This window comes from Pinus tabuliformis, chromosome 6 (genome assembly GCF_031772625.1).
Source record: "Pinus tabuliformis cultivar Carrire ecotype Pingquan chromosome 6, CPIR1, whole genome shotgun sequence".
NCBI lineage: Eukaryota > Viridiplantae > Streptophyta > Pinopsida > Pinales > Pinaceae > Pinus > Pinus tabuliformis.
Genome location: NC_142292.1, coordinates 1,013,716,304 through 1,013,741,993, shown reverse-complemented (window position 1 = coordinate 1,013,741,993; position 25,690 = coordinate 1,013,716,304). Strand labels below are relative to the sequence as shown.

Below are 25,690 nucleotides of genomic sequence, written 5' to 3'. Positions count from 1 at the left end.
AATGAATTCATGCTTTCACATGCTCATTATGTTCTCTTAAACTCTCAGACCTACACTACATTGACAACACTTTAAGTTCACCATAACACACTGATATCTAGCTCCTCTTTATACCTGTCACTGCATACTTGAAGCCTTGACTAAATTACCTGTTCTAATCCCTAGTCCAGCAAACTAAAAACCCTAAATTCACAAATACTCAAACAAAACTTGTATGTCTAGCCTAAAACCTATTTATTTTCAATTATTCATTGACAAATATTTAGAGAGATCCCTCTCTGGTTCAGTAGGGCTAGCTACTGAACTTAAAGTGGTTTGAGGTTACCTCTTTTGATCTCCTCCTCAGCCTGGGACATTGTAGTGGATAACATGTTGGCGTTGTTGTCGGGGAACGAAAGATCATATCTTCCCTGGGAAAGGATGACAAGGATCAGATCTGATTGTTGATGGTGAAAAATGATTAGGCACAAGAAAGGATGTGCATCTTTCACTTGGTGACTCTAGTGTCGAAGAATCCAAAGGTTCAAAATTTTTATGGCGACTCCACCATTCAAAAATCGGTAGTTTGAAGAACTTCTTTGTGACTTAATTGTTTTCAAGATGGATTCAACTGCTCTAAGGTATGCTCCTATGAATTGAGATCAAATTCCTAGTTTTCTGAATCATATTCCTTGTATAGATTGGAAAACAGGTTTGCCAAAGTTTAAAGGTCAGGATGGAGAAGATGCTAGTTTGGATTTGGTCAAATTTCATTTTCATATTCATAGATTAAAGACTAAGTTTCCTGAAGATTGTCTGGTGAAGATCTTCATGTCTACCTTAGGGGAAATAGTGAGGAAATGGTATGAGTGTCTACCATCTACTAGTTTATATTCTCTAAAGGATTTTCATTTAGTTTTCTTTCAACATTATCAAAGTTGCAATTTTTCCTTATCAATGATGGATAAATGTTGTGATATTTCTGAAAATTTTATTAAATTTCTTGAAAATTCATATGGGGATGAAGAATGTATGGAGGAAGATATATTAGAAGCCCTTTATGATTTTTCCTCCCAACAAGAATCAACAACTTCCTCCTTGGATGAAACAAACTTGGATCAAAATAGAGAAAGGCCTACTCCTGATCTTGAAAATGAAAATCACCAAGCCAATGTTGATCTCTATAAAACTCAGTGTTCTCCTCTATCTGAAGATGAAATAGATTAGCTCTTGAAAAACCATGTTACAACCCAAGTTAAGGCAAATTTGCAGCACTCACACAGTCAAGAATGTGTAAATGAAATTTCTTCCATTATTGAAAATGAAAATCTGGGTTTAAATGATGGCAGTCATGAGACTAATGAAACTATATAGAAAATGATTGTGAGTAAGCCAATTTGTGATGTAGATTTCCTGCAAGGAGATCAGCTAACAGGGATTGTTTTCTTTCATGAAGAGGATAGGGCTAAGATGTTTAATAATCTTGAAGAATGTTTTCTTTTAAAAGATGATTTAGACTATGAATTGGAAGAGTATGAGTCCGAGATAGATAGTGTGCTAGAGATAGAATCAGAGTTTCTCATGTTTAAGGAATTTACAGCCAACACTCAGGTAGCAGAAAGTCATACTTCCCTATGCCTTCCTATGGATAAACAACCAAGTATTCTTTCAGATCAAAATGAAATGAGTACTTGTATCTTTGTTGTATTTCAAAACAAGGTAACATTTCAAATTTTTAAGGATCCTTACATTGATTTGTTGTAACCATCTGGGAAGATGAATTTTCTTGTATTTATGTATCATGAGCGATTGATTGATTCGGTTGATGGCATAGTTTGGGGTGGGCCTGGACACTTATTGATTGATTCGATGCATAAGCCCCTTCAATCTTTATATATAAAGGAGGATCTTGGTTGGTAAAAGGCATCTGGTGAGAGGCTCCTTCCTTCCCCCTTCCATACCTTAGATAGTCTTCAAAGAGACTTCCCTTGGGCACGTAACAGCTTCTTTCTAAGGCAACTCTGGAAGCATAGGAGGATATTGGAGTCAAGTCGTTATACCCTTTAGCAGCTGGAGGGAGGTAAACTATTGGTCTTGTAGACTGTTCCTAGGCATGTAGGGCTTGTAAGTAGGTCAAGGAGAGCTAGCGCTTGTATCCCTTTAGCAAATCGTTGTCTTAAGGAGGGCTAGGTCAAGCCTAGGATGGCATGTAGGAGAGCACCCCTTATTTCCTATGATTTCATTGGTTTTTGTTGATCAAATCGGATCGGATCGGACAAGCTAAACCCTTTAGCGGGGACTCGACCAAGAGCAATTGAAGCCACATGTTCAGTGGACACTTGGAGTGGCCTAGCTTTTGTTTTTTTTGCCTGCTCAAGGAAAGTATGAGCATGATTCAAATAAGTAGCCATTTGTTGGATTGGTTACACTGGAGGGATCATTACACATGATTGTATATACATCTTCAGTAGGTGGTCGGTTATTATTAGGATTTGAAGCACAAGGTGAAGGCCCTATGATCTTGATGGTCTGTTGCCATAAGTAAGTTTAGTTAGTTTGTTTTGTTTATTGTTTGTCAAAGTCAATTAGTCAGTCAATTTTCAGTTTTTGAGTTTGGTCTTTGTATTTTGACTCCATGCCCAATGAAATAAGGCTACTTGGTCTACGGTGTTCTTGACACCTCCAAGGAGCTATCATCCCCAGCTGGAGCCAATGTTAGTGTCAGTCAGTTCAGCCTGTCACCAGTGATCAAATATGCTCTTACAAGGTGTTGTTAGGGTGTCAAGTCAATTTTTTTCATTTTAGTGAGTCTTCAAATAAAAATTTGATCATAGGTTGTTGTGTCTAGGTCACTGCTACTCCCTTCACTTACTCATGGTTCTCATCACTCATCGTGGTCATTGTCTTCTTTGAGGTATCATATCTTCATTTAAGTGTCTTGGGTCATGAAATGGTCAAATTCTTCATTTTAGGTCATGGTCTATGGTTTCACTCCATGTGTCATCATGATACCATAGGTAAAAACAAAAACATGTCCATCATGTAAGTTAGTGGGTAAAGGGAGTTAGCATCTTAGGTAAAGCAAAATAAAGGTAAAGGTAATGCTTTTTATTTCAAATAAGACAATGTTACAGTACACCACCTCGTCTCATCATTTCTCATAGAGCCATTTTTTGCTTCAAAATATATTTCTGACCAAATGGAGAAGTAGTTTACAAAAGTGAAAGAGGTTTTTTTCAATTCTAGGCCAAGGAACAAAAGCCACCTTCCGTTTATGCACAGGTATTATGATTTGAGAGAAATTCCCAAACTACACTTGCAACGGGAGAATTGTTACACTTCTGGACAGTTTGACTTCAAGACATATTTTTTCAGGTATTTGGAGCAGGTGTTGGTAGTGCTTAAGGAATCTATTGTGTAGGAGACATCCTAAGATTTCCAATGGTACCTTTATATAGTGATTTGGATTAGTGGAAGGGATCCAAAAGTTCTCTGCAAGTTGGCGCTGCGCTTTTGTCAGAGACACCCTATGTTTTTGGAGCGATCTTGGGAAAAATCAATTTTCTCCTTGCGGGAGTGTCCAAATTACATCTTGATGAGTCCATATTGTAGAAGACTTAAAGATATTTCCAACGAGCTATCAAGTTCGCAATTTGGACTAGTATTCGGCCTCCAAATTCTGGTTGGAAGATAGTGCTATGTTTCTATGAACTGCCTTGCGCTTCTGAAGGTGGCACTGCACTTTTGTGAACTGCGTTGTACTTCTGCCAACGGCGCTACGCTTAGGACAGAGTGGCCCAGAACTTGCCAAAACTCACCAAAATTTCAAATTTAAGCTTGCATTCCTAGTTTTTTCTCTTCTAAGCTTATTCACAAGTAAGTATCATCATCTAGCTCACCTTTTTCCTTGGGCAAAGTAAATGCAAATGTGAATTTTCTTCATCTAGGGTTTATGTGAAATTTCATGTTGCAAGACTAGTGTAAATGATGGGTTTTGTTAGTTATGACATTGAAAACTTGTAAATTTGTCACCTCATACCTCTGCACATGTATAAATCACCCTATCATTCACTAATTAACTCATCTACCCTCAGATTACCTCACCTTTACACAAACCCTAGCTCATACCTATCATTTTGGACAATTTCCTAGTAGGAATGTTTTTAAATTCTCCTACTCATCTCTCTCTCTCTCATTTCACTCCATTCAAAATTCCTAAGTTTTCTACCAGCCCTATCCATCTCCCAAAATTCCCCTATCATCATCTCCCTTCCCTAACTCCCTCATTTCATCATTTCCTTCCTTGAGCAAGAAAATAGTTAGCTTAAGACTAAACAACTGATCATGGATAAAAAGCAATCCAAGATGCTACAACAAGGAGGAAAAGGTTAAGAAGTGTTGGAGCTTGGTGAACATGAGGAACATGAAAATCAAGTTGGGAAAGGAAACCAAGAACCAAGGGATTCAAAAGAGCATTGAAGGAAGAGAAAGAGCGTAACTTGCTAGATGAAGACTTAGACATGGAAGACAAAATTGCCTTGGAGATCAATGAAGATAAAGAGTATTGGCTAAGTAAGGTCAATGACCACTTAGAATAGCTTCTTGACAAAGCCAACAATGATAATCATCTATTGAGGCACATGGCCCATCATTATCAGACCAAAAATATGATTTGCAACACCAAGCTCAAATAGTTGAAAAACAAGCTAAAGGAAACCCTAAAGGATAAAAATGAGAGGGATAACTTGGAGATGCTTGCTAAAGCATCCATTAGAGCATGACACACCTAATTTTACACTTCATGACGAATTTTGGAGGTTTTCTGAGCATTTTTTGGTTTTTTGAGAATTTTGGTGCAAAATTTCTTAAATTGGGCTAGTCACAAAAGCGTAGTGCCTTGGTGCTGCACTTTTTCCTCAGACCTCCAAATGAAAAGTGGCTTACATTTTTGGAAATCTGGTGGCCTCCTCTTAAAACCCATTTCATCATATTTCTCAGATAGATCTCAGATTTTGAGAAAAAGGGGTCAAACATCAGATTCTGCCACTCTTTTTGACAGGCGCTGCGCTTTTGGAGACACCTTGGGAGAATCAACTTTTTAAGGCCTTCCCATGGGTAATTTTAAAAAATTCAAGGTGTTTTGTAAACTAGATAGGTAAGGGTAGTTGACCGTTCTCTCATATCTCAATTTTGACTTCAGGAAGACACCTAAAAGTGGGCTCAAAGTTGGTGCGGCGCTTCTACAAATTTCTGAGTTTTTATTTCAAATTTCACTACGTAACTTCCTAGTTTTTCAGTTTTACTTGGTCAAAGTCAAAACTCATGATGTAATTGCAGTAGTTCAAGGTTATATGGTGTAATCATGAATAAATAGACATCTTAGGTTGTTTTTATGGTTAATTAGGCCTCATAAAGGAAGCAAATTCAAAACAAAGTCTAAGAGAAGAGTTTGTATTTGACCTTCTCACTCTCACCAGTTGGTTGAGAGAATATTGGAAACAGTTCCACCGCCTAGGAATTAGACTCCTGAAGGTGGGGAAGTTGTTTTATTCAGTTTATATGTATCTTTTCTCATTCATAGAGAATGGTTGGACTTTTGTGGAGAAGCTTGGTACCTTATGTACTCTTACAGCTAATACAGGAGCAGTTGCAGCGATATTTTAGGAATACTTGTTTAGTGAGTCTATGGTGTTAGTTTTATTTCAGATCAACTTCTAATTGATGAAATCATCTTTCTTTTCATGCTTTATCTTCTTCCTATGATTTTCCTTGCAGTTATATAGACATAATTCTTAGATTTAAGCTTTGTTTATGTGGAAATCATGCTTGTGTTTCTTTTCTTCTAAGACTAATGAATTCATGCTTTCACATGCTCATTATGTTCTCTTAAACTTTCAGATCTAAACTACATTGAAAACACTTTAAGTTCACCATAACACACTGATATCTAGCTCCTCTTTATACCTATCACTACATACTTGAAGCCTTGACCTAATTACCTGTTCTAATCCCTAGTCCAACAAACTAAAAACCATAAATTCACAAATACTCAAACAAAACTTGTATATCTAGCTTAAAACCTATTTCTTTTCAGTTATTCATTGACAAATATTTAAAGATATCCCTCTCTGGTTCAGTAGGGCTAGCTACTGAACTTAAAGTGGTTCGAGTTTACCTCTTTCGATCTCCTCCTAAGCCTGGGACATTGTAGCGGATAACAATATGGACCCTTGGTATTCATTAATATTAATTTTCCATGACATACGCACTTTTCCTCTTGTGAAAGTGCATTCATACGTATAAGCGCCATTTGTTCTGTGAACCTGTTTGTATACACTATTTGGACTAAGTGAACTAGCATACACAACTAAAAACATTCTTTTTCATCAATTGCTTGATTTTGATCTGTAGTCCTTTGTCCCATCATCCTATTCTTCTGTACCATTACCCTGTTACCTCTGAATTGACCTGTTACAATGTGAGTTTCCCTTTATCAAATCTAAACTAACCTGTGAGTGGGTTGCCATCAAGGACAACACATGTACCATAATACCAATAATATCCCCCTTTGGACTTGATGGCAACCATATTGGTGTTGATTACTTCAAGCTATAGAACCTGTTAGAGATATCAAGCAACACCAAGATACTCTCCACCTTTGACATCAAGGGTAAAGGGCAGACCAAGATATTCTCCCCCTTAGAGATGCACTATGTTGTCCATGCTCCCCCTGGGCACATGAAGAGTCTACAAAGATATTTTTCAAAAGAATAACATGACTCTATAACTCAACTCTGTGAGCATGATCTTCCTATCACCAATGAATCATACATACATCAATCACCCAGCCAAGTGGGGATACACTAAATGACTCAACCACTCAACCAAGTGGGAATACATATTTGACATGATTTCAAAAGTCCATACATGACTGAATATAGCAATTATTATATCATAGGTCTTTACATGACCTTTAGATAAAATGATATACATGACATTTATAACAAATACCAAAGATCTAAACAAGACCATGATAGTTATCATCAACTATCATACACCATATATGATCTGCACCATAAGCATCTGTGAGCAGCGTCTAGAACAACAACCTCCATATGTCCATCATCAGTTCGCAAGATAAGACAATGTACCTTTAATATCATCAACATGTGACAAAGTATGCCGCATATAGATATCAACTTATCCTCTTGATCTTATCAAGATCAACTTGCTCCATTTCCTTAGAGGAAAACCTTAACATAGCCTTCCATGAATCAACTAAGCATATGTCATATCTCCAAGCATTAATACAAAACCATTCACATCATATCATATGTATGTGAAAACACCATAGTCATCCTCCATGACTATACCATCATCATTGTACCAAGAACTGCATGATCTTTCCATATCAACCATGTATCTTCACTAGGGATTTTTTCAACATCCCACATCTGATAAGCATCAACCATGATAATCAACATATGTGAGAATCAAACCTATCATCATAAAGTAAGGAATCCTCATCATTATGTGACTAAGTAAGCCATGTCTCTGAATATCCATGTCTTCAAATGACTATGTCTTCATGAAACCTGCAATAACACCATTCTCTTGGACAACCAACAATATTTACCAATCTGCAACTTAAGTAATCATCCATGTATCCAACATTATGTGTATCTAGCTTCTCATCAATGTGAAAAGAAAACCAAAAGCTCACAATCATTTTGTCAAAAAAATTTGATACCATCTGAGATCCAAGAACTATAGGAATCCTCATCCATAACTGCACCATATGAAATTTATGTATCTTTGAAGGCATGATGAAAACAACATAAAAGAAATGAGTGGCACCTATCATTATCAAACATTGAAGTTGTGTACTCAAGCTTTGTTCTTCTTCTTGAACTTATGAAGATCACGATGTAAGCAACATAACACATGCACTATATGCATCATAAAAAAAGTCATCCACAATCATCCATAAATCTGATCTGAATAACAACTATGTGGCCCAAGCAATATAAGTATCATCTGAGATTTCGTCATGGGTAATTCATTAGCGCAGCATAGCATGATGTATCATTTAAACACTTTAGAAACATAAGCATCCTCACCATCGATAAGAACCATTATGTACCAAAACATAATGCCAACAATGCATTATTAGTAGCATAACATATTATCCCCCTGAACCTTTGCCAACTGTTCACTGTTAGATCTGATCATTGCAAATATCAGTAAGAATCATCAAGGCATCATCATCAACTAGTTATACATCAAGTCATCAAAAAATTATGAGGACCAAAAGCACTTCTACATATCATCAACAGATTGTAATCATCATCAATCAGAATAGAAAAGATAATTGATAAGTGACTGAACAATATCAGACCCCTTTTCTTGAGCCTGTCCCACTTCTTCTTCATCAAACCAACATATATGCGACTATGCAGCTTCTAACTCACGTATATACACGATTTGTCTTCATGATAATTGAGTATGAGAATTAGGACACTGAAATTTCATACTCTTAGTTCCTCCTGAGTGTATTTTGTTTGTGTATTGAGCTATGACACATCTTTCCAACTGTAATTCCTTCTTCTTCCATACCTTGGAGTGTGATGATGTTTGTTCCTTTTGGTATGTTGGCCTAAATTTGCTCCTGCATTCTTTTGCTATATGCCCAAATTTGTTACAAGAATAAAATCTTATATGTTTCATATTCCTTCTATAGCAATAAATGGCTTTGTGACCAAACTTACTGCAAGAAAAACAATATTGCTTAAAGTACCTGGAAGCTGATGATCCTTCAGTGTGACGATTATTAGCTTGAGCCATTCTACCTCTGCATCTAGGTGCAACATGTCCAAAATTATGACATATAAAACATTCAACATTATTCATCAGAGGAAAGAATCGATTAACACTTCCATAGTTAGGAGTAAATGATTTTCTTTGAAGACTTTCTTTCCTTGGTTGTTGATGGGGTTGACCTCTTATCTCCTTGTTGAGCATTTCAAATTTTGCATTAAAATTCCTTTCTTCAGTTTGTGAGCTAGATTCACCTTTAACAGTTTCATGAAAACCAAGACCATATTTGATGGTAGGAGACCTTTGACTACTAAGAATATTATCCAAAATCTTAATACTATCTTGAAATCGTAAAAGTTTATCCTTTTCTTCTAATTTACCTTTTAAGATATCTACCTCAACTTGATATTTCTCTTCCTTTTCAAGATACTACTTCTTCATGATTTCTTCAACTTTTCTTCCTTCTTCCACTTGTTGCCTTAATTTGAGAACCTCATTTTCTTGTTCTTCAAATGCTTGAAGTAGTTCTTCATTCTGCTTATTTGAATTTTTAAGATCTTCTTTTAGAGAGATGACCACAACTTCAAGACCTTCACAATAACTGGTTCTTTCTATAAGTTCCTTGGTTGTTGTATCCTTTTCATTCACTTCATTTCTCAATGATGTCACTTCATCCTACAGCCTTTGACTTTGATCTTCCTTTTCTTTGTACTGCTTCTTTATTTTGTTTCCTTCCTCCAACTGAGTTTTTAACCTAGTAATCTCTTCTTTGTAGGTACACTCCCTTTTGTCAAATAGATCTTGTTGATCTCTAATTTTGTCTATGAGCCTTTTAACTTTTGCCTCTATATTTCTTTCACTTTCACCCATAAGAGAAAATTCATTTGTTTCACTGTCACTTTCATTATCATCAATATTGCATGAACAAATAAATGTATCACCAGAAGACCAAAAATTTGTACCTGATAATTCTTTTGCTTGTTCATCTTCAATCTGAAGTGATTTTGAATCTGAATACTTACTTCCACCTAATAGCCAATTGTCTCTCCTGTTGTCACTGTTCCTTTGAGATGTCTTCTTCTTCTTCAGTGATTTCTTCTTTCCCATTGTTACAACGGATCTCCTTCAAGCGATCAAGCTTCTGCCAAAGGACCCGCTCTGATTCAAATTGTTGGGAAAAATACTGAGGTGGGGAGGGGGGGGGGGGGGTGAATCAGTATTTACAAATCAATAACTTTTCCATTTCATATTCAGATTTCTATACGCGAATTTACTAAATCGAACCTGCGTGCACGCGACTGTTCTTAAGACAACTAGTGCATATCCAGTGAACTTATAATTCAATTAATCCATCATATGTTTGTCTTCAGCCAGTGCATTAGTACTTTATTAACTATTAGATAAATAGTAACCAGGTGCAACAATAACAAAATAAACCATCACACATAAGCAACACACATGAACACCAAGATTTAAGGTGGAAACCTAATGCGGGAGAAAAACCACCTGTTGTTGTTGTCTCTGTCTTCTTTTTAATATAAATAATAAGTTATTTACAATCTTTTACTAGTGCAAACTCATACCAATACATAGGCACCCACCTACTGAAGACTACAACCTTCTCTCGTTCTCCAACTTCTACTGGAAGGGAGCTACACCTCTTAGCTCTTGTATTGGCTGATATGTTTACCAGTACATAGGCAACAACCTATAGAAGGCTACAACCTTCACTCATTCTCCAGCTGCTATTGGAAGGGAGCTCCAACCCCCTTATCTGTTCACTAGCTACTACTGGTAGGAAGATTTGACTTCCTCACTGAAGGCTCCAACCCTCAGTAACTTCCAGGGAACACGTTTCATAAGTTTTCAGGCTGGATACTCCTGGTACACAACACTCCAATGTGAAGGTCACGTTTCATCAAATTTTCATACTGGACCCATCAGTAACATTGAAGCTCAAAATCAATCACCACTGCAATACAACCATCAAATACATTTGCATCAACCAATCGCTGAAACCCAATCATCAATCTCTGAAACCCAATCATCAATTTCTAAATCAACCACAACTAAATTAATCAATCACTGAAACCTCTGACATAACTGAATCACTCAATCATAAATTTCCGAATCAACCACAACTGAATTAATCAATCACTAAAATCTCAATCAACCGACACTTAAACAAAATTAAACCAATCAAATGGAACAGACAGATCACTGTAACCAGAACACATGAATGAACCGAGAACACTGCATCACCAAACAGAACCAACTGCAACCTCAAAAATCATATGTCAGAATTTATACACTACTTCAATGAATCTAACCTGCATGTATACGCTACTTCCTTTAACCCAACTTGCGTATACCTCTAAATATACTGAGTCATAAAACCTCTGAACCATAAACTGTACCAACCAGTGACATTCTGAAGATCTACTGCCAAATTACAGAGTTCTAAACTGATAGTATCAAAGATCACCCTTCTTACCCAATCAATCAATGAACCAGACTCAATCTCCTTATACAATCAATTTTACTTTAAGATATAATGAAGAAATCATTGACAAACAACAGTAAACCAACAACACTGATCAGATAGATCAATAATCTTTAAACAATAAGCTTTTCTTCTGCACATGCTACTTGGAAGTGACAAACCAGCTTGTGTACACGCCTTCACCAAGGTGAACCAACGTATAGATATGCAAATAATAACATATAACTTCACAACTATTATAGACTTAAGACATACCTAGATAATAACATTTAAAAGACAAAACATGTGCTAGCATTCAAATCTAGCCCATCCATTATCAGATCATACAATGATAAGTCATTTCAGGTCTCATGATCCTGATCCAACATTGTATCCAATGGTGCACAAGATATTTCAGATCATATCATAACCATAACCTTTACAACATAAAATATACTTCAGATAGATGTATTCATGAAAATCCCTTTCACTTGCACACTTAGCCCTTTGACCTTCTCCTCCTTATATAGTTTTAGCCTTTTTCAATACATCGGACCAAAACAACGCATAGAACCTATGGTATTCTTGGACGGGATCAAGTAACCATTATTCCGCTCAATATTGTGGGCTATTACCATGGTATGGACCCTTGGTATTCATTAATCTTAATTTTCCATGCCATACATGCTTTTCCTCTTGTGAAAGTGCGTGCATACGTATATGCTCCTTTTGTTCTGTGAACCTGCTTGTATACGCTATTTGGGCTAGGTGAACCAGCGTATACAACTTAAAACATCCTTTTTCATCAATTTCTTGATTCTGATCTATAGTCCTTTGTCCCATCATCCTGTTCTTCTATACCATTACCCTGTTACCTCTGAATTGACCTGTTACAATGTGATTTTCCCTTTATCAAATCTCAATTCACTTGTGAGTGGGTTGCCATCAAGGAAAACACATGTACCATAATGCCAACAGACATAGGAAGATATTTCATTGAGATTCCATTGCATTTTTGTGTCGAAACTTGATATTCCTTGATCAACGCACCCTCTGGTTTGGACGCAGTACGTTGTAGTGCACCCTAGCCTTATTTGTAACTCCATTACAGTGCACCCCATCCCTCTCTGTGCTTGCATTGCAGAGAACTGGTGCCCCTTAAGCACCTGCGCTGATCCCTGTTTCATGCCAAAATTTTCCTTGTTTTGGTTTTCTCTCTGTCCAACCTTCTTCCAACTACTCTTCCTTGTGTCCCTCAGTGTCTTAGTGTCTCTCAAAAGCCTCCATATATTTTTCTTGTGGTTTTGATTTCCTTTGATAAGAATTTGTTTAGATTTTCCTTTATTCTTGTCATTAGGTCATTAGTAAACTGATTTGTTTAGTCATTGAGTACTTGAAAGAATTGGTGTTCTAGTCATCATTCTAAAAAGTTTTTTTTTATCAGTGATTAGACATGCATCTTAGTTTTTTCTCATTTTGAAAATTAAGTGGAAATTGAAAAGAAAAATCTCTTTGCATTGGCATCTAGGGTTTTGTGTGTAAATTTAAATTGGAATAGTTGCATTTTATGGAATTGCACTTAGTTATTGTTTTTTACGTACTATTTGTCTTTGTAGAAAATTTGATGGTATGTTAACCTGATAATGCAATATAAATCTGTTGAAAATAGCAACAAGAAATGATAAAAATAGAATCCAGAATATTCCAATTTTAATTTGTCCTTGAATTAAAATCGAATTTAGTCTCACCAGCTGCTTGGAAATAATTAATTAATTCAATATGGATTAATTAGTTGGAGAAATTCAATTTAGAAGTCTTTTTGCAATCATGCAACAGTTATCCCTTAAATTAAGGAGATTATCCCTTAATTAAGGAGATAAGATTGAGTTATATTTGAGTTGTAATTAGTTAGCTCAATTCACTGAGTTAAGTCCAGTTAAATTAGTTCCAAACTATTTGAGGAACTAATTGTGAGTTATCAGTCAGTTGATGCATGCATGCACTCAACCAGTGTACTCCAGATAACTGAAGGTTCCCTCATCAGAAAATCATGCATGTCTATTATGAGAAAGACCCAGTTGAGCTAAATTTCAAGGATAGTGTAATATCAGTTGCATTTTTTCTCCTATAAAGGAAACTCATGCATGCAGTCAAGGTAAGGTTCCTTGAGGATTGCGCAGTTCTGACAGGGTGTAGGATCAATGTGAGTGATTAGTCTTCCACTTGGTAACATGAGGATCACCCAAGAGAAACTGCGCAAGGAAATAGGAGCTTGGAGGGCAGAGGAGAAGGCTTGTGAGAAGCTTTGATTGCCTGTGAGCATCCAAGAGGATTGTATTGAGAGCTGGCTAGCTGTGAGAGCTAAGGCTTTGTATAATTCTGATGTATTTCCACCTTGTATGATAATACAAATAGTGGGGTTTTTAGCTGAGGCTTTCCCCTGAGTATTTTCTATGTTTCATGTGCATTGATTCTTCTTCTTATGGTTATATGTGTTCAGCTCTGATTTAGCTCAATCTTTAAGCTTCCGCAAGTTTGATAGTAGAAGTAGATTATAAAATTTTTCTTTGGTATATTGCATTATCGAGTTAATCTACAGTCATATTTTCTACATAGATCTTAGAGGTAGATTTGTAGAGAATTTGCATGAAATTCTACAAAATCAAAGTAGAATACTATAACCTACTTCTATTATCAATTTGTAGAAGATTAAAGATCGAGTTGAAGAATATAACTAGAATAAAAAGAATCAACGACACAATACACATGAAAATACTTTGGGGAAAGCCTCAGCTAAAAACCCCGCACTATTGTATTATCATACATGGTGGAAATACATAGGAATTATACAAAGCCTTAGCTCTCATAGCTAGCCAGCTCTCAGTACAATCCACACAGATGCTCACAGGCAATCTTGGCTTCTCTGCAGCCTTCCTCTCTGCCCTCCAAGCTCCTATTTCCTTGTGTTGTTCCTTGTGGATGATTCTCTTGTTACCAAGTGGATGATCTCCTCCTAAACTGTGCAAACATCAAGGATTAAATCCTTGACTGCATGCATGAGTTTTCTCCATGAGAAAACACATGCAACTGAAAGTACAATGTCCTTGATTTTAATCTCAACTGGGTCTTTCTCAGAATAGACATGCATGAGTTTTTGATGAGGGAATATTTAGTTAACTGGAGTAGCACTAGTTGAGTGCATGCATGCATCAACTGAATGTTAACTCTCTATTAGTTCCTCAAACAGTTTGGAACTAATTTGACTGGACTTAACTCAGTAAACCAAGTTAACTAATAACAACTCAAATAGAACTCAATCTTATCTCCTTAATTTAAGCGATAACTCTTGCATGACTTCAGAAAGACTTCTAACTTGAATTTATCCAACTAATTAATTTAAAATTAATTAATTAATTATTTCAAAGTAGCTGTTAAGACTAAATTTGATTTTAATTCACAATTTAATTCAAGGACAAATTAAATTGGAATATTGTTGTTGCCATATTTCAACAATCTTTTCCCTCCTCTAGATAGATTCTCATTGAAAGTGAAAGTTTCCATTTCTTCATGCTAGCTTGCATTTTAGGATATTCAGGTAAAATTCGAGACGATCCATGAAATTGAAACCTAATCAAAGATAACATTTAAAATCTTTTTAATCAACCTAAGGAGCATTTGTCACATTAACACAAAGATTTAGAGGTCTAGGCTAGAGACGTGTTCCGACATCTATAAACATAGGAGCTATCATTGATTTCCAGCGTTGCATCCTGGGGGTGAAATCCATTTCCACGTACATAACTGTATCCGACCTTTCTTCACATACATTTGGGTATATTGGATGGTGCTCCACGCATGAAAAGTATATGGGAACGCTCTCATCGAACGGTTACGCATTATAGAACAATAACACATATTGCACTTCCACATACCATTGAGTATATTTTGGAAGTCCACCATATGTTTCTATCCTTACCATAGGTAACTGAGTCAAACACCTTGTATACCGTGATACACCAAACACAACATTCGAGGAGATTTCCTGCACATATGTTAAGTCCTTGGTTTTATAAGGTGTATATTGAAGTTCATGGTTGCTTGGTAAACCTTTATGCCTAATTTACCCTCTTTTTGATTTATTTTTGTGTTAATTATTAAAATTTATTAATCCAACGTGGAATAACACACCCCTCCTCTTTGTCATTCTCTTAGAATGCAAGAAAATCCTCCTCTTCCACCAGAGGCTACTCTTAGCCATCGCCAGAAGCATAAGAAGACACAAACTACTAAATCAAGAACTTCAAGAACTACTTCTGCTCCTCCTCCTGAATCTGATCTACCATAATCATCTTTCCCTTTAAGTACTGAGCCTGAGATTACTTTATCATTTGAGGGTGAATCTGACACAGTTGAAACCAAAGTACCTGAGACTTTGTTTCTTGAGGTCATTGAAACTTAATTTATTAAATCAAATAATTTATTACCTAAGGTTATTCAACGTGAGGTACCTCATCCATCTTCACCCGTTACTTCAAGACTTCCCTCTTCTCTTCCTCTATCTCAGGCACAACCACAAAATATATATATTGGACCCGACAATGAACCCCTTCCACCTAGTCTTGTGAGTACTGAAGAGATCCCATAAGAAGAACCCCGCCCCTCTACTCCTACTCATTGGAGTAGACTCCATTTTATCATACTCATCCTCTTCCTCCTCTTCAAACTCCAGCACAAACTCCTGCTATACAATATTTTTTCACACTCGCAGTCTCGTATCTTGAAGTGTCGCATAGTGTGTCATCAATGTCACAAGTTTCATAAAGTGATGAAAGATGTTGCAAACTATGTATTCACCATGAAACATGTTTGTGAAAATCAGAAGAATGTCCTTGAAGAAAAGGAGGAAAAATTGTCTTAGAAGAATTCTGAAGAACTTCTCAAAAAACCTTGTTTGCAAGCCCAACGCGTTTCCTATAACTAATGTCCCGCGCTAGTAACTTTTGGCACTATACATGACTAGCGCTTCCAGCGTGACTTTTATCAGGAAAATCCATGCTGGTCCTCTTTAGGTAGTTTTTCCCAAAATGGAGGAGAAGCTTCTCTTACTAGAAGGCTCGAGAATGACGATGTGGTTTCAAGTGACCACAGATTGCAACGAGACCTCCCATTCCTAGTCTTAGATCCTATTTTCATGGATCTCTCCCTCTTTTCATGGATGCTAAACTCCCTCTCCTTCCCCAAAAATGAATTTCCCACCATCCACTAATGGTTGGCTATTGGTGGGTTGGTTGCCATCCTCGTGCTAAATTGTGCCCAAATGCTGCCCATTTGCAAAGGAGAAAAGGTGTTTGAAGGCTAAGGCTTGGACTTGGAATCTCACTTGAAGGAGGCTTCCAAAATCAAGGCTTCATTTGTTGTAATGCTCCATTTTTCATCTATTAATAATACAATATATGTTTTCTTTCCATAAATGTGATAGTTATTGTCCATTTATTGTAATGCTCCTTGATTTGTTAGATAATTTATATTAGAAGATGTTATGCTTTGCATAGGTTTTGTTGTCTCCACTTGATATTTCTTGTAGGCACTCATCTACACTAACGAAGAGGAGATTGTGATCTTGGAAGCAAAGGAATCAAGGTCGACATCAAGGATATTAGCATTAGAGGGAGGTAGGAGATCTATCCTCCTTTGTATTTTCTAGTATGAATTAGGAAAGATTACATTTGGTTGTCTTCTATAGTTGTTAGATCCTTCCATAGGACTGGAGGGATCATTTCTGTCTGCAGAAAGGGTTGCCTGCACAGCAACTCCTGTACCTCATTCTTCCCACTCACCTGTGAGTTTATCGCGACAATATTATTTGGGATAGTTAACCATGACTGAATCTACTATGGTTTCCCAGCCGGTGTCCACCACTATGGCTGAGACAACTAGTGTTTCTTCTTCATCCATGTTTGTGACATCATCAAAGGAACATCCATATGGCTCCCCATCCATCCCACCTAGTTATCCGGCATTATCTAGTACCTTCTCTGGTTCGACGTCCAGTCCATGGACCTCTCCCATGTCATCTACATCTGGAATCCCATTCAACACTTCATTAATGAGCGCTATGCATCCTGCTCCTTCTCTACCACCTACACCTACAGTTGAACAACAGGCTAGCCCTTATGTTAGTGGGAATGGTCACCTTCAACAACCTAACTTTCCTTGTATTGAGTACCCTCCGCAAGGGTGGAAGTTGCCTCCATCATCCACTCCTTCTTTGACAGGGGGGAAACCTATTGTTGGTATACCTCAAATTGGTGCTCAGCCTTATCCAAATCCTCTATATCATGGAATGGATGATAATGTTAGGCAACCTAATTTTCCCATACAACCTAGTTCGATTGTGGATCCATCTTTGAATTCTCAACCTATGCCATCTGTTGTAGTTCGTTTTTCACTATGTTCAAAATTCAAAAAAAGAAAAGAAAAGAAAAGAAAATCTCTCTCTCTCTCTCTCTCTCTCTATATATATATATATATCTGTGTGTGTGTGCGTGTGTGTGTATACACACACACACACACACACATATATACACATATACATATATATATACATACATATATATATATATATACATACATATATATATATATATATATATATATATATATATATATATATATATATATATATATATATATATATATATATATGTATATATATATATCTGTGTGTGTGTGTGAAAGCAAAAAAATTGATATACATGTCAAAATAAAAAGGGCAAAATATTTAAAACATGTTTATGGTGATTTCTCGAAGAAATAATGTGGGACCATGAGCGATGCAAGATAAATATTCAATTAATATGGAGCAGCGAGACCCAACGGATAAAGAAATTAAATATCGCACAATTTGGGAGCACAATGTCGTCAGTGGCATGAGGCCTTCCCCACTCGAGAAACCCGACAACAAAAATAACGCGATGGTTATGGGATTGGGTGCCCCCATATAAGGTTCGGCGGATAAACCATCTTTGTCCGATCAACGATCGCGATTGTTTGCGGTATCACCAGCCGATGGGACCACTTACCATGACGGGTGCCCCTATGAGCGGTAAGCGTATTTTATCAGAGTCTACAACAAGCGAGCACATTCTACAGTAGGTGAGCGATATTATTACACTACACCATCTGTCATATCACTCCTCCATGTCACCTAACACCTCATCTCATATCCCCACGCCATCATCGCAATATCATCACCAATACGACATCATGCCGTATATCTGTCATATTTCTTCCCAGAATTCATTACTTGGTTGACTTATTCTCTTTATCCTCAGAAAATTTTTGTGATGAATTCACTGGGGCAAAATATCTTCTAAGTATTTGCCTTGTTAATTCAACAGGCCCTTGATTTTCCACACTCTAAGAATTATACTTCCTTTTTTGAAGAAACCATGGTAGCTAGTTTCCAAAATTTTTCTGGAGAGGATTATGCCAAATTGTCCTTTCATCTTATGCGAGTTGGACACACTTTGTCTCTAGAGCCAACTTTGTTTTTCCTAGATAGTCTTTTTGAAGATGTTAAACCAATTTTACAAGTAATTTCCAGGGTTTTGGGGAAATAAAATACCTCTATTATTGATCGGGAAGTCATAGGAATGTTCAATTTGATTATGCAACCTGATGTAATTCTTGATATACCAGATTTTTGGAAGGACTCTGTGAATTTTCAGTTGTTAGATTTCAATCTCACTGGTTATTTCAGATTCCCATCTTTGTTGGTCTACCTATTCCTCTATGTCTATGTGTTACACAGTATTTTGTCACACCTCCTGCACTTCCCTGTGACATACCCCAAGGCGCCCGAAACATGACCATTATGCAGTGTACTCATTCATTTATACAACTCAAATCCCTCCTAAGACATTGATTGGAAAATTCCTTGAGCTTTCCCTAAAGAAATAGCTCTAAAACCCTAAATTGAGAATCATCTCTCTTATAAGGCTTAAAACAACGATGGTCACATGTTGCACTGTACTTGACCAGAGATGGCATCGCTTTGTTCCCTTACATACCCGTGATGATTCCATAGAGGTAATTTTCCCAAAGAGGATGAGAAGATTGGTGATCTAGAAGCCTTCAGAGTGACGAGCTGGAGGTTGTTTGGCATAGATGAGGTAGAATCCTCCCAATTGGGCCTCTTGATATTATTCCTATGAGCTACCTCGTTGAGGTGAGGGCCTAATCCTATCAGTGGAGAGGTCCTAACTCTCTTTCCCAACCTATAAATTCATCCTCTCCCATTCCCAAATGGTTGGTCTATGTCTATTTGCACCCTTATGCTAAGATTGTGCCTAGAGGCTATTCATTTGACTTGGAGAAGGAGTGCTTGGAGAGTTATTGGCTTGGACTTGGATTAAAACTCAAGGATAGCCTATCAACATCAAGGCTTTGGTTGTAAGCTTCCCTTTATTTTCTAATAATACAAAACTGTTGGTTCATCTCCCCATATTCCTTGATCAGTTAAGTAGGTTGCTATTGGATTTTCTATTTGTTTTGGCATGCCTTGTTGTGTCTTGATCACTTGTGCAGGTGCATAAACAATGAGAGAAGTAGGAACAAGCACATGATACAAGCGGTTCAAGGTCTTCAACAAAGGAGATTGAAATAACATCAGAACGAGGTAGGTCATCTCCTTCGTTCTTCTTTTCAATTGTAATCTAGGAAGATGTCTAGTTGATTGTCACTTTAGTTGCTAGACCCACTCATTGACATAGAGGGATCATCTCTGTTCGTAGAGAGGATTTACCTTAACAACAAAATGGCGACTCTGTTGGGGAGCCTATGTTCCTTTCCATTCAATCCTTCACCTTGTTTTTTTGACGAGTTTGACCAACCGTCAATTTTCTAGCATCTTTTCTTTTCTGTAACTATTTTCACTTGCTGGTTATTGCTTGAGAACATTGATTTTTGTCCGGTCTTGAAGATTTCTTATTTTTTCTTCATTTTCTTCGCCCATTACGAGTTTGCCTCTCATAGTCGCAATGACATCGCAGATGTTTTAATTACAGTCACGATGATTGCTGTTTTTCCTATGACAGGCGCGATGATCCCAAAGTATAAGAGAAAATAGGGTTTTTCTTCTTGTTTTCAGACTTTGTGTCCTCTATCAGTGATTTTCCAAAGTGTCTATGGTGTTTTTGATTGATTGGCTCGATTAATTTGCAATATTTGTCTCATTGGCTTTGAAGTGAAATATGATTGAGTTCTATAGTTTCTAGTCAATTGGTCATCACTTATTGCTTGTTGGTGTCGTTGAGATGTTTGTTTTGCTGATTGATTGGGTATTATTTTCTGTGGAAATCATTGAAAACATTGTTTCTTTTAACTTTTATTTCGAAATTTACTTTTCGTGAAAATGCATTAGATTAGTTGCATTGAAAAGTTATTTTTAAGATTCATAATTGAAAATAGGGAAAATTTTAAGAACCTCACTAAATTTATATGTATAATAAATGGGCGAATCCCCATGATATATACTGGAAAAATGGAAGGATATTTTATTAATAATATAATATGTATATATAAATTTTTTGGCAAACCTCTCACCAGATTATATTATCTTGTAAAATCATGGCGAATAACTAGTACAAAATGGCGAATCGCTAAGAAATCCAAGGGTTGTTGTAGTCACTTGGCACCAATATGGTATTCAAGAAGAAACTATAAAATAACTTGACTACATTGTTGGCGAATCAGAAGAGCTTGACTAGTTACCATCAAACATGCCACTCTAGTGACTAAATCATATAGATCTGGAACCAACAGTGTCCGCCTAACAATTGCTTTCAAAACTAGTAGGCAATGATAGTTGAGATACTCTCTAAATTTATAAAGAGTGGATGTTGGAGAAGCATCTTTAATGGATCATTTGAGATGGTTGTATTTGCATGTATCAAAATCATAACAAGTAAATCAACATAAGACTACATTAAGGGACTTTCACTCTTTCCTGATGTTAGGACCATATTAAAAAATAAGGAGGTAATATTGCTACTGTGAATATCAATAGATGGAAGGGGAAGTCTCAATAGTCAAACCAAACATTTCACAGAATGTGATATAAATCCTTCATACTTAGATTTTAGACAATGCCCTAATAGTTGTATAAAAGGGTCTAACATCACTATTAAATATTAATCACTCTTATCTACTTTTAGTTTTTTCATATGGTTCTCAAGAAGTCTCAGTGCAAACACTGAAATTAGATACCTATTGGGTGTATCTAGCTTATCATCAGTAGGTCCCTTCATTGAATTTTTATATGATTCCAATGATCTTGAAGATGCTAGGCTAGGTTTAATAAACAAAGCAGTCTTCCTACCCATATTTTCTTCCTCCATACCATCCTCAATCAATCCATATACAAAAAAAACAAATATGTCTGACTTAATGATGCATTAGCCTGAAGATTGGTTGCTAAATAGTGTAACATGGACTCAATCTTAATGTTTTCTTTTGGCGTAAGTGTTCTATGAAGATTGCATCTAACATGTACCAACAATGTACTAACATGCATAGAGAAAGTAATACTCCTAGCAATTAACTGCAAACTTTCAAAAGATTTGGTACTCCTTGTCTCCTTCATTTTCAAGGAAATTTTTTCAACTTCCTTTTCTTCAGCGACTTCTCCCATGATATCAATTTTTTGCAACTTCTAGAAGTTGTTGCACACAATAATCAATATCTCCAATGTCCAGGGAATATGAAACTTTCAATAGGACAAGGGAACAAAAAAATTATTATGTATCTATATCTATATATATATATATATATATATATATACACACACACACCTTATTCAAAGCCAAAGTCATGTTCACCAAGTTTTTCCCCGCCAATATCAATCCAAGGAAAAAACAAATTGTCATTAATTTAATTTATCAAAACTATGCCCACAAGGCTTTGGATTGATGGTGAATGGATGCACTGTTAAGATACTCAGTCACCAATTCAAATCCCCTGTGGATGTTCACCCCAAAAACTATATAATAATCAAGAAACATAACTGCCCCAGATGACCATATTGGTTAAGAGCAACATGTTCCAAAACAAAAACAAGGGTCAAATGTGCAAAGCATAAACAACTTAATCTGCATATCTATTTGATTGTAGTGGTTCCTCATACTCAAGGTGAGAACCACAACGTAGTGACAAATTCCTTCAATATGCAAACACATTGAGGTTTGAACCTTGAAGTTTCCGCTTCCTCTCAATGCTAAATAGATATAGAGCTTAAGATGGATCCATCATAAGAACAATCTTCCTTTTTTTGTCATTTGGAACATTATACATACACTCATGCATGGACTCACAAAGTACTAGACATCTCCCCCATATAGGTTGTAAAATATACCTCTTGTAGCCATTAGGACTAAAACCAACATAAATTTGAGCACCCCCCAACAACTCGGGCAACGACATGGTATTCACCTATTGGATGAAGACTCTATAATATAAATATATAATAATCAGCTATTGTTTGTAGACTTGAAGCTTGGAAAATAAACTTGGAAGTGCATACAGTAGATATATTATAAGGGACATTACATGGAACATATCCCAATCAAGTTGCATAAACTCTCCTAAGAAAATGTTGTTGTGGGCTACAAAAGAAATATGAATGGTATGTGATGCAGGATCCCTTGGTCAGAAATCATAAGAGGCTCTTATAATAATAGTTTGTTTGGAACTGTATAAAAAATTCAATACAAATTTGTTACTGTTACGGTCAAGGGAGAGAAAAGATTAGTCAAATTGTTTGTTTACTACAAGCAAACATACACAATTCTATGGCACTGACCTGTAAAGACCACCGCTGTTATGACTTATACAAGCAATTATCCCATTATCAGGGAAATTTTGAGTAATAGAAGCCTACATTGCTTGATGATATTGGCTGATCAATTTAACACGACCAACATGGCCTGCACCTAATGTCTTGATAATATTTTGGGTGTCCACTTTGACACCAATAATGCCAACACTTGCTAGATACAAGTGGAGATTATCATGAAATTGAAACATATTTTTGGGATGGACTAAGCCCAATCCATTTAATTTTATGCATTCTAATGCCTCGTTTGGTTGGTGATAAAGAATCCCACAAGGCACAACAGGGAACATAAGGCTTCACTCCTCCCTAGTAACCAATGATAACATGCCAAACATAAATGTACTAGTACTAATACAAATTTAATATAAATCCAGAACAACGTAGCATGCCAAGTCAACTATGGAGGTAAGTAGTCTGCATATACAAATGATAGTTTAAATATATCGACTAATCACTAAACAAATAATGTAGCTTATGAATTCATGAGGCAAGTGCTAGAATGCAGGGTTTGGAGAATATAGATAAATAAGGAGTATAATTGAGTAATTCCTAATGGACAACTAAGGTAGCTTACTTTAAATTGTGGGTCTTCTTTGCTTCTGTAACAATGTGTCTGAGGCCCAAAGCAGGATCCTCTTGTCTCTGATTAGTCTTTCCATCTTTTTGAAACTTATAATTATCTGTTATATGTGTTAGCTTATTTGCAAAACTGAATTATGAGCGCATAGAACGTTTAGAGTTCCACTAGAAAATTGAGAATCAAAATGAAATTATCTTCAGATTGTATGAAATTTGAAAATAAAAAGAAAATTATCTTCATATTGCAAGAAGATTGAGAATCAAAAGGAAATTATCTTCAGATTTCAAAGAGAGATGAATTATTGTCTTCAAATTTCATATTTGAAGAAAAAATAAGGTCAAACCTACTTTGTTATATTTCCAGCTGGAGGAGGCTTTGCATTAGAGTCCATTTCAACAGATTTCCAACCATCATCAAGAAGAAGAAACTTTGGAGGGGTGTCCCCTTTCTCTAGACGGTTAAAGAAATACAAACAAATCACAAACATTTGGAACTGGACTCTTAGGATAAGGACACCATCTAACTACATCTCGACAATAGTTGATATACAATTACAGAACATAAAAAGGGGGTAGGAAAAATAATATGCATTTATAAACCTTGTTTTACACCCTCAGCTTTGACATATGTGTAAAATGCGTCCCATGTACACCACCCAAACCAATTGAGTATATCAGGTAACTGCAAGAGAAATATTCAAATCATAAGACTACAGAGAACCAATGAGAACTTATAATGGCTTAGTAAAACAATACATGGATGTTTCATTCTCAATTAAAATCAAGGCGAGCTAAACCTTTTAGCACACAGAAAAAATTCAGACACCATTGGAAAGAACCAAGCTTCAATTCCATGAGAAATTACCATCTTTCTTTCACGATGGGAAAAGGTTTTAGAAGGCCTCTCAACATATCTGCATTATCAATTATTGATGTTAATCATATAACATTGATTCTGAAATGTGAGAAGTTGTAAAAGAGAGGAAATTAAATAAGAAAGGTTTTAGAATGCCTCTCAACAACTCTGCGCTATAAACAATTAATGTTAATCATACAAAATTGATACTAAAATATGAAAAGTTCCAAAAGGGATGAAATTAAATAAGAAAGTTGAAACATGGAAAGATTCTCACTTTACTGCGCTAGTAATCACTTCATATGGATCCGTTCCAATATGAAAAATAAATAGATAAACTCCTTGAGTTGTCTCAACAACAGGATCTCCTGGAATGCCAAATACAAAGTAAATTCAAGAGAAAATCAAAATGCCTATTTTACTCCAGGGAATTGGCAAATTGAGTCATATTGAGAATTTTATACCATTCATAATCCCTGCAATTCTTACCGCTTTCCAGACAGATTTCAAGCTCGTTATTTTCATTTCCTTGCAAAACTTCTTAGAAAGATCCTTCCAACGATAGCAAGAAAACAATATAGATTTTTGGCTCTCCACTGCCATCGCCCACACCAGTGCTCAGAGGTGAACCTTCACTACCCTCAAATAGAAAAAAATGAGTCTCAAATGGGACATATCACCCATAGGAGCCCATCCTCTGTGTCATCCACCAGAGCTTGAAGCAGAACAAAGACATAAAATGAAGTCCTTTACAAAAATACATATAAAATGATCCATCGTAACCCATAGAAAAGAATTGTGATTAGAATAACCAAAAAAATCCCCAAAAAGTGCACTTCTTACAGCTATCAGAATGCATTGTAAACGTATTACACATTGAAGTTGACATTTTCTGAATACAAGACGCTGGTAATAAGGATTTCATACACTTCAATAAATTAATGAAGCCCAGTCTTGACAATAAATAAAAACATCCAAATTGAAGACAAAAAATATCCTAATACAATAGTCTCCTACATGAGATTTTATTGCATTATTAAGCATGTAATCTTCAGTATGTCCTTCAAAATTCTCATAAATTATT

At 36.2% G+C, this 25,690-nt stretch overlaps 1 pseudogene; it reads right to left on the bottom strand.

The window, feature by feature from the left end:
* Nucleotides 1-25,393, bottom strand: part of LOC149262425 (putative galactinol--sucrose galactosyltransferase 1) — a 46,716-nt pseudogene extending 21,323 nt beyond the window's left edge.
* Nucleotides 25,394-25,690: the final 297 nt, after the last annotated feature.